This window comes from Colias eurytheme, chromosome 24, assembly GCF_061535395.1.
Source record: "Colias eurytheme isolate Ceu_HAF_F1 chromosome 24, ilColEury1 Martin Lab GWU primary, whole genome shotgun sequence".
Lineage (NCBI taxonomy): Eukaryota > Metazoa > Arthropoda > Insecta > Lepidoptera > Pieridae > Colias > Colias eurytheme.
Window position 1 is genome coordinate 1754580 of NC_143003.1, and position 10989 is coordinate 1765568.

The 10989-nt window shown below is 34.6% G+C and overlaps 1 long non-coding RNA gene across 1 annotated transcript; it reads left to right on the plus strand.

The window, feature by feature from the left end:
• Positions 1-9216: 9216 nt before the first annotated feature.
• LOC149897876 (uncharacterized) lies at positions 9217-10731 on the plus strand. The gene is made up of 3 exons (XR_016458138.1): positions 9217-9796; positions 9923-9984; positions 10059-10731. It is a non-coding gene; the product is annotated as an uncharacterized LOC149897876 (long non-coding RNA).
• The last annotated feature ends 258 nt before the right edge of the window (positions 10732-10989 follow it).

Genomic DNA, 10989 nt, shown 5'->3' on the forward strand with positions numbered 1-10989 from the left:
TTCCTTAATCGCGCTTCCTTTATTCGTGTTTTCACTATTCGCGGATTAAAAAAATGCGACGAATTTCTATATTCACGACTAAAAATTTTTTTTATTCGCGGATTTAATAAGTACATACATAATAATAAAATTATTCCAATAGGTATCTTACCCAATATCCTTGTCAAATGGACTAATAAGAAAGTAAAATAGAACTTATTACAAGTTTGCCTAAAGTACATAATATTATGTTCTTAAATGATATCGCCAAGGCCTTTGACACAAGCCGCCTTTGTCGCAAGCCACCTCTGCGGCGATTGATGTTTTTGAGAATGTAAATAAACAGAATGGAAGCAACCTTATAACTCAATAAATAAAGTATATTTTTAAATATAGTTCCGTTTATAGTAAAGTTACAAAAATTGTGATCGAGTAAGGGGGCGTCCATAAATTACGTGAGGTGTTTTTTAAAACTTTCTGCACCTCCCTCCCCCCCTGGTGAGATGTCGTGAGAATTTATTCAACCCCTCCCCCATCCTCGAATCTCACGTGAGATTTTTCAAAATGTGAGTTTCTTATACGTAAACGCCATCAACATTGAATCATCGTATCCATTTAATTAGGGCTATTATAAACCAATACTCCAAAATTCGATTACATCATGAAGCAAAAACTGATAAAACTATTGATTACTACACAAAACGACAAAAGCTTACTAAATTGATATTATTTAAAGGAAATTAAAATACATAGTTTAATATAAAATCCTCGTTTTATTAATTCCCTAGTATCAGTACCACCAGATAGTACCGAGTAAACAGATTGCACAATGTGTCGCATCTGCACGCATTGCTTAATCTTTGAACTTGAAGCCACGCCTCACTTGTTCCACACGTACCCCACCACATCGGCCGCGCGCAATGTTTTTGTTTGGAATAACCCCTCTAGTAGTATATCTCGATGTTTATTACAACTAAATAATAATATTATGTATGAAATGTATTGTTAAACACATCTTTTAGATTAAGCACAGCATAAAATCAGAAATGACTCTCATAAGAAAATAATAAAAACTTAACTAAAATGTATCTTTGCATAGAATAGCAATGTAGGCCGCTAGTGGTAACGTGCGTCGCGGCAAATTGCTCCGGTGCGCAACAAAAGCTTTCAAACCGCCGCGCCGCACGCCGCCGCTGACGCATCAAATAACCGTATTACCATGTATTACTAACGTTAACAGTTCGTTTGCATCAAATAGCTTTTTAAATTCGATCACGATGACAACCTGCACTTGGGGTATTTATATTTTTTATAAAATTACAAAGGCTATAACAATATTATATAAAATAATGTATAACGTTACTGCATTTAAAAGACATGCAGTTTAAGGCGGCATAATCTGTTACCTAGGTATCAAATTCTCAAGTCGCGGTATTTGAAGTCGCAGGACTTCAAATGAAATGGCTTGACCGATTCGGGTAGGTCTGAGAATCGAACAACACTAATTATATTTCATACTAGATTTCCGCCCGCGGCTTCGCCCGCGCAGTCAAAGAAAAACCCGCATAGTTCCCGTTCCCATGGGATTTCCGGGATTACGTCATTTTCCCGGGATAAAAAGTAGCCTATGTCCTTTCTCGGGTATCAAAATATATCCATACCAAATTTCATGAAAATTGGTTCAGTAGTTTAGGCGTGATTGAGTAACAGACAGACAGACAGACGGAGTTACTTTCGCATTTATAATATTAGTATGGATTCTTATGTGGTAAGAGAAAAAATATTCCTGATCAAGTAAATATAATATGTAAGAACGTTCGAGAAAGTAGACAAGTCTCGAAAATTTCCACAAAATAATTTACAGGACTGAAGTGAGAAGTCTTTTCTCAATTTAATAGCTTTTATATAAGCTTTACTTACGAATTTCGCGTTCAACTCTCCTTAAAATACGAAAATACAAGTCACTAAAACCATTAGGCTGCGTTTCCACCTGAGATGCGCGAGGATGCGTAGCGAGGGATGCCTCTGTAAAGAAACAATCCTATCGCTTCCTTCACCTCGATATACTGTGCCAGCCAGTACATACACGGTGTTTGTTTGAAGTATAAGTGCGCGAAATAGATATGGATAATATTAGAATACGAAGATACTTTTATATTTTTAACCTTTTGCGATGAAGAAATGGAAGCAGAAGATACTAGTTTATTAGTTCTATAATTTTGAACAATAGAAGAATAAACAAACAGATTTTAGATACATAACCATTAACATCATCGATAATCGACTACAAATTTTCACAGCACAGGATTTTAAAAGAGGATGTTAAAAAAAGTAAAACTGTATGTTTAAAAAATTTTGGGACATCTACTTGCAGTACGCTTTGAGTAACGTAGCTTACGCTATCCAATGCTCAGCCTTTCACAGAATATACTAGTAACACGACCCTTAACATTATAATGTGCTTATAAACTTAATGTACTGATCTAGTCTCCTATGAGGAGCACAGTTAGCGGTCACTAACTCGCTAGTTCAAACTAAAAAAGATAATTTTAGTTGGTCGTTCAAACAACGGGCTAATTAAAGTTATTCAGCGCTCGCGGACTGAGAGACTCCGTAATTTGGTCACGTCTCACTTACTAACTATATTCTTTGTATTCTTATCATGTACATTTTTCAAGACAGAACCCTTACTTGATTTTCAACAGTTTTTCTTCATAAATTATAAATGATCTTTGCATTGCAGAACTCTATGCAGAAAAGGACGTTGGTTCCTAATGTTTTACTTCTTACCTTTTAAATTTTCATTGTTCCATGAACCAAATTGTTCTTTATCTTTAACTATCTTTCCGCCCGTGGCTTCGCCCGCTTTGTTTAAAACCTAATAAATTATATACTAAAACCTTCCTCTTGAATCACTCTGTCTATTAAAAAAACCGCATCAGAATCCGTTGCGTAGCGCATACGGATAGAGAAAGCGACTTTGTTTTATACTATATAGTGAAGCTTCATTCCTTGAATTTAAAAAAATAGGATAAATATAACATAGCCAATATTACATAATATTATATATAATATATCGTCTTATAGTATGCGCCTGTCTTAAGATTTTATTTTCGTTCTTTTTATATCTAATAAGAGCGCAAAATAGGTGCAAACTGCAAATCTTTATATTATTGAATTTAAAAAGGCTAGAAAATTTAAATTAACATAAATAGGTCATATTAAGTTAACTTAACTTAACTTAACTTAATATGACCTATTGTATTGCAATACCTGCATAAGGTTGCTAATATGTATGTAAAAATGTATTGGTATGCAATAAATGATTTGAATTTGAAACTTTGCCTCACTTTTTCATTACTGGGAGGTCATTTTATGCTAACATAGAGTATGTTTAAATCCTATCTTATAGTGTGAACCACAGTTTACAAGAAATGCAGCAGCAAGTAAAATAACAAGCAAATACAAAGTGAAGCGACAATTCACTTACAGAAATAAAATTGTCAGAAAGCAGGAGGTCCATTTAAATGTAGAGCGCGGGTCACATTACAAGCTGCGGAGAGCAAGTGTCGGCAAATTGTGAAACAGAAATATTCCGAGACAGCTTCGTCAATTATTCTGCGGCAGCGCGGGCGGTCCCGGCGCGGGAGGCACGGGCGGGCGGCCCTTCTACAACCGACTTTCCCATACAAGAAAACCAATTATTATTATTTGCTACCTACGCGAATGATAAGATTGGCAGTCGCTGTGTTTTAACTTTTAAATTTCATTTCGTATAAATAGTAAAACTATACTACCTATTTATTATATTTATGAAACAAATGAATGATAATTAATTCAATAATTATCTATAAAAAAGCAAATTTTAAACACGCCAATTTTTACTTAATTAAATAGTTAAGTTGTTTCTATCTTGCAAATATAAACTATATAATATTATATTATATTATGTAGTATCTTTGGTCGTATTACAATGCTGAACTATACATTCTGACTCGCTGCTCGCTCTGGTGTCGTGGCCTGAGATCGTGAAAACTTAACAAGTATTAGTAGGATGGCGGCGAAAATTTGTGAAAACATTTCGCAGCTGGAACGTGAGGAATGCGCCGCAGAGAATAGCGGCCCGCCGCACCCTCCAGCCTGCCGCCCGCCGCGTCCTCCGGCCTGCCGCCCGCCCGCGCCCTCACTACGAGACCACGTGCTCACACTAACACTACGTATTCAACTTACAAATCCAGTAAACATTTTACATATTTTCGTATCCTTGAGCTGCGAATTTTCTGACTTGGGAATTTTATATACATAATTTTATTGTTTATATGTTTGAGCTACGTCGGAAGATCGGTCGATCAATGGAATGGCATGGCTTATTTATTTATTTATTTAATTCTTTATTGAACACAAAAGAAATAGAGTTACATAAAGAATATAGAAGAAGAGGAATATATATGTACAAACGGTGGCCTTATCGCTAGGTAGCGATCTCTTCTATCTATTTGCCTTATAATGAATAAATCTTACATCAAAATTATTATTTCGAGAACAATTTAAATATAAAGTTCCCTAAGTAGTTTTAAAAGACTTAATCAATCGCATTAGAAATAAATAAATAAATGACATATTTAGTTTCTGTAATTTCTAATCATTAATGGCAATGCAGTTATTTTTTGCAGTTATTATATAAAATATTATATGCATTATATAAAAATAGAGCCTTTTGTGATCGTAGCCTATAGACTAGATGTCACATCAGACATCACACATGACGTGTCGAACTATTCGTGTCCACTCATTATACATTCTCACATCATTATAAATATTCATCGAGCACCGCCACGTGTAGCGACTAGCGCCACACTTCCTATTTAAAGTCAAGATTCGCTATAAATATAGACTTAAGTCTCATCTTATTTGAAGGTCGGATTAAAAAATACTTGTTCGTACCTCTCAAAATCACCACACAATTTTATGAAAATTCTATTCAGCCTCTAAAGTTTCAATAAAAGTAAAACTTTTTGAACGAATGTCGCACATTTATATTTTATATACAACTAGATCGGGCACATCTTACATAGCATCATCTTAAATGGAGACTGCAATGAATCTTGTCCCGAGCATGATTAAAGCAATGACGTTGTTAAAAGGCCGTCGGGATCGCGGCTGGAGCGATGGAGCGGCTATTTAATTAAAATCGTCCATCGATCGCTGTTGTGCCCCTTTATTGGGATCGGCCCAAGGACAACGGGTCATGGGAGCTAATCACTTTTTGCCGAAAAGAGCCAAACATTTCAACAAAAAACATCAATTTTAAAGTACCTACATTTTATCGTGTCCATAATAAATATGTCACCGTAAAAAATTGTGATTGTGATGGCTGCAAATTCAGTTGATTATTTCGATTTAATGTGTTTGGTTAGGTGCGGTTTGAACTCAACGAATCTATAACATCTTAGTATAATATGTATTATATAGAAGCCAGGTAGGTTAACATAATATCTACAACAGGTGTTCGCTTTTACATTTAATTTAAAAAATATACGACTCATTTTATGAAGTTAATTTCATGAAATTTGAGTTATAACTCCTCTGCGACCATAATAACTTAGTTTTAAAAGTTAAACTGGTATTCTTTGAAAAAGTGAATTTGATACGAAGCCAAGTAAGTCTTTAAACAATTTATGAGGAGATTATTACGTGAATGAACTTGTATTCGGTTTCGTGAAATATTTTCTAATCTAAAGAGATTGTCTCGGTTTGAAACACTTTATATCGCGCCTTACGCCTAGCGCCGCAGATAACCTACGTGACGATATTTACAATTCCCTACTGCTGTTTATTTTTGCTTTTTCTCTGTAACTAAATATTGCGGCGTCTTGTACAGTTGTTCAGCTTACGCCGATATTCCAGTTATTTGTTCAGTGAACAGATTTTTAGCTAATATATAGCTGTAGTATAGTAAAATACTACGTAACGTGTCATACCCACATAAAATCCAATCTATATAATATATAAAAGAAAGTTGTGTTAGTTACTCCACTTAACTCAAGAACGGCTGAACCGATTTAGCTGAAAATTGGCAGGGAGGTGAGAAGGACATAGGATACTAAATAATATGTACCACGGGCGAAGCCGGGGCGGACCACAAGTTTTATATAAAAATACGATTAATAAATGAAACCATTGACAAAATCACAATCATTGCTCTCTTGCAAATATTAATTATTAGAAATGTTTCCCCCAGTAAATACAGTATGTACAGTAATCTCTGGCAAGGCGTTCCGGACGAGCGGTCAAAGGAGCCGCCACTTCAACAACCCGAACGTTTTGTTGCTAAACTTTCTGCTTTACATTCTCATTACAACATTAAAGCGTATTTTGGAGCTCGCTATTGTGTTCACTTTATTTACTTATGTATGATGTATCAAAATTTGTTATACGTTCATATAATATGTGGGATTGTGGGAAAATAACCTTATTTTGTAAGTAAGAAATATTTCATAGGTAATATTTATTATCTGTATTTTTTGTTAAGATTATCTGTCAAAAGTAGATTCATTCGTTTATTATCCATACTAATATTATAAATGCGAAAGCAACTCTGTCTGTCTATCTGTTACTCAATCACGCCTAAATTACTAAACCAATTTTTATGAAATTTGGTATGGAGATATTTTGATACCCGAGAAAGGACATAGGTTTATCCCGGGAAAATGACGCAATCCCGGAAATCCCACGGGAACGGGAACTATGCGAGTTTTTCTTTGACTGAGCGGGCGAAGCCGCGGGCGGAAATCTAGTTTACAATATTAATTTAATTTATAATTTTAATTAAGGTTATCTATGATTGTCTACGACTTGTTACATTGTGACTGTATTTGGACTGTACTATTAACTATTCTGTGATGGTGATTTGTCATAAAATATACTGTTGTATTTTGTTGTAACCGATAAAGTAAAATGAATTAAATTAAGCTAATTATTCTTTTAATTAATTAACACCATCTCCATTCCCCACATAATTATATCATTGTTATTTGTTATTATCAGCTAGAACTCGTGCTTTAACAATTAGTTTTAAAGCATTTAAATACTCAATAAGTACTTCAGTTGGTACTCTTCTTGTACTTCATAATATAAGTACATAGTATCTAACGAATAATAAAAAGTAATGCCATGTATCATCTAACATTAGAACGAAAAGTTAGGTCATCACTATATTTTTAAAGTTAAGTATTTTACCTAATGTTTTTCTATTCTATTCTATTCTTTTCTATTCTAAGCTACGTGAATTAACAGAAGATATAAACCTCTCGAGCAAATAACATGCAAGTAGCTATTTAAAATTTGATATATTATGTAAGTATTTAATATATAATTCACAGTTCGGTAGTGCATGAGCGAAAGTCAATTTATTTGGGATGTGTATATGAAAACATCGGTGCTGCAACATTTATCGCGTGCTAGCTCTGCGCCGCGGCACGCCTCGCTCGTCCCGCTCGTCTCGAATCGAACTCTAGTCCAGGGGACAGCGGCGACAACCTGCTTAGCTGTTTCTTCGTTGTGTTTCCTCATATTATATTCTTGTTTCATTTCATCTATAAATAATATTATACGTAAGAAACAATAATAATATGTAATTCTAACTCTCAGCATTTACATTGATTGTCGAATACATATTTTTTATTAATTTAGAAAATAATTAAAAGAACTGTCAGTTCTATGAAGTCTAACAGTTGGTTGTTTCAGATATTTTAAATTACTGAGAGATTATTAACCCTTAATTACTCGCGTCCATATAGTTACACATACGCTCGCGTGGGGTATATTTAACCCCAATTTTAAAGGTACAATAAAACATATTTTTAATGACATACTTTTATTTTTATTATAAAAATTAGAAAGAGACAACATTGTTCTAAATTATAATACTATCTTTAATCAATATAAATGTAATAAACTTTTAAAGATGAAACTTTAAATTTACGAACTTTTTAATCAATACATTTATCACATATCATAGTAGAATGGTCGTGACAAACTTGCTGGTGGCATTTCTCACACATAAATCTTATTTTTTTATCCTTTGACCTTGGACAGATATGGCACCTTTTATAAGTTGTCGATGGACCACATCTGGAAGTGGGGCTAGGATCCTGAACTTGAGCATTTTTTAGCCGTTTTTGTATGGCCCTAGGCAGTGTGGAAAATATAACCATAGGCCATCTTTTTGTACGTCTGCCGACGTTATAGTAAGCATACATTTGGTTAAGTTGTGGTCACTCTGGATCACGTCCTCATCTACCTCATCTTCATCGGGCCTATCTATGATGCTTTCTTCGTCGTCTTCCAAACGCTCAACACTCTGGTAGTCAGAAAGACGCTTACTTGCCATTTTAGGTGTTCTAACCTAAAACAAATAAACAGAAAACAAAGATGAGTAAAAAACGAACCATTTAGTATATGTACTGCACATTATAAAATAAAAATACACATACTCACTCGTCCAAAAAAGGTTGCACGAATACTCGCGTGGGGCAATATATACCCCAGACGCGATCTACTGACACAACCACACGACATGGAGTGGCGCTCGCGGCTGATTCGCAGCGGGGCAAGGTATTTAGGCAGCTACTAAGAACGGCACGCAGGTAGCTTTAAAAATGGCGGAGATACGACGCTTCAAATACGCCGTGGGGTTAGATATACCCCACGCGAGTAATTAAGGGTTAATAAAACTTGTGTAATGAAAATCGTATAACTTGTACATGAGTCAAGTACTTATCAAGGCGGCGGGGGCTCCCGCGCTAGGCGGCGCGAAACCGATCGCCTCTGAGTGCTTCATAAATATTTGAGGACACGCTCCGGCTCCGCGCCGCTCGCCGCACGCCGCTCGCTTGGCGCGCTTTGTTCCGCCGGCGCCGCACAAGCCGCAAAACTATGCGCCGCCCTCGTGCCTAAAGTTTTTTTTTTTTGTATTTTTAATGTTTGGCTACGAGCCTTAAAATAACAGTTTAAAAGTTTACAGGATTTTATAAAGATACATTAAAGAGGTTTGGAAATTATTTGGATGAATGTGCCTTATTTTCTCATATTCGCATGCATAATAGGTATGTACTTACATCTAATATTTTCCATAGAAATTAATAAGGATTAATAAGGACATAATATCCTTAAATAATGATAGTTGTATAAGTTGTAAAAACACGACTTCCGTTTGCTATCTACGTTTTTCATAACAATTAAGGTGATGAATTAATTTTTCTAACATTTACGGCCCTTTTTAAACCTTCGTAATTTTTATATTATTAAAGTTGTCGTGATGAAAATTCTTGACAAGAAAGTTCAATAGTAACACAATACGTCTACCGTTTTAGAAACATGATTCCAGGATATTTTCTCGATAGAAAAAAAATACAAAGTTCTCATTGTTATTTTTTTATAATCTCTGGCATCTTCAAAATAACAAACGTAAAGTTACGACTTTTTGGATATTAACTATAAAATATACAACCTATACGTCTACCGATTTAGAATTTTGAAATATGCGATGGTTTTGAAATAAACAAGAAATACTTGAAATTAGCGCGCGACCAGCCAATATAGCGAGAGCCGCCCTGTACCTTCCTACCCCGATCGCTGCACGAGTCATTCCCGCTACGGCCGTCACACGGGGAACTTGTGTCGCTCGCGCAATCGTAAAAAAGGGTGACAACACGATAAGACAAAATGAGACAAATGGGGACAATAAAGAAAATAAGAAGAAGAAACATAAAGGTTGGAGGAAAAAGAATGCTTACAATTGGAACAAATTAATGAAGTAAGTTGGTTTTATTTTAAATTTGATGATAATTGTATTATAGACTATGTTTGATATGTACCCCTGTTTTAAGTACATAACGAATGTGTAAGATTTTTTCATTTATAGCATAGATAATCTTTTCAGAAATCCGGAATCCAGAAGGAAAATAAACCCACTGATTGTTCACAATGTGAACCCACTCCTTCGTAAGTACCTTTATTCAGTCAAAAATGTATGTTATCAACGTTCTACTGGTTTTATCGCATGATTCCATTTTTAGCAAAAAGCAACAAAGTGCAAAGAAATAAAAAATCATGGTGAACTTAGTGGAAGTATGGCGGACATAATATGGAACAGGAGCTCATTGGAGTAGTATTATATTTAAAAAAAATACGAAATAATTTCAAGAATTACATTTCTTAGAAGGTGGTAGATAAGTATGTTGTATAAAGAATTTGATGTTGATATTTATTTCATTTATACTTACTACACCTGTGCGGGAAATTGCTTAGTAATAAAACAGGTTTATATTCATATTTACATAGTAATGTGAGTTTTCATTTCGAAAAATTTTGTGTAAGTATATTAAATTGAGTTCCTGGGTGATCTGGAAACACAATTGGGCCCGGAAGATGGCGCTGCAGTCACTCCTCCTAATGACATGAACCGATTTGGATGAATATTTGTGTGCACATTTCATTTTTGTGGGATGATTGGTTGATTCGCTTTCACATTAGCTAATATTATGTATTTTTGTTGTTAGAAAGTAAACTTAATTTAATGTTTATAATACATTATTATTGGTATAAATAAGCCAGTGTTCGTCTCACATTGCTGTACCTGCCTACCTACCCTACCAGGGCCTAACTTTGTTCTGGCTATTTTATTTTGATTATTTGTAATGAATAATTACAATTATAATAGAGTGCAAAAAATAAATACATGCGTCAATATATTTTGTGTTTTTTTTTAAACAATTTTTTTATTTAAAAAAATATCATTCCGACCGCGGCTTTGCCCGCGTGGAATACGATTATATCGTGAATCCTGTTTTATCCCACAGAAGTGTTCAGTTCGGATAAAAAGTATCCTATGTGTAAATCCAGGCAATTAGCTATATTTTATCAAAATTGGTAATGTAGTCTTGACGTGATTAAGTAACAACTAACAAAAAAATATACAAATTAACATCCAAAGTTTCGCATCAGTTT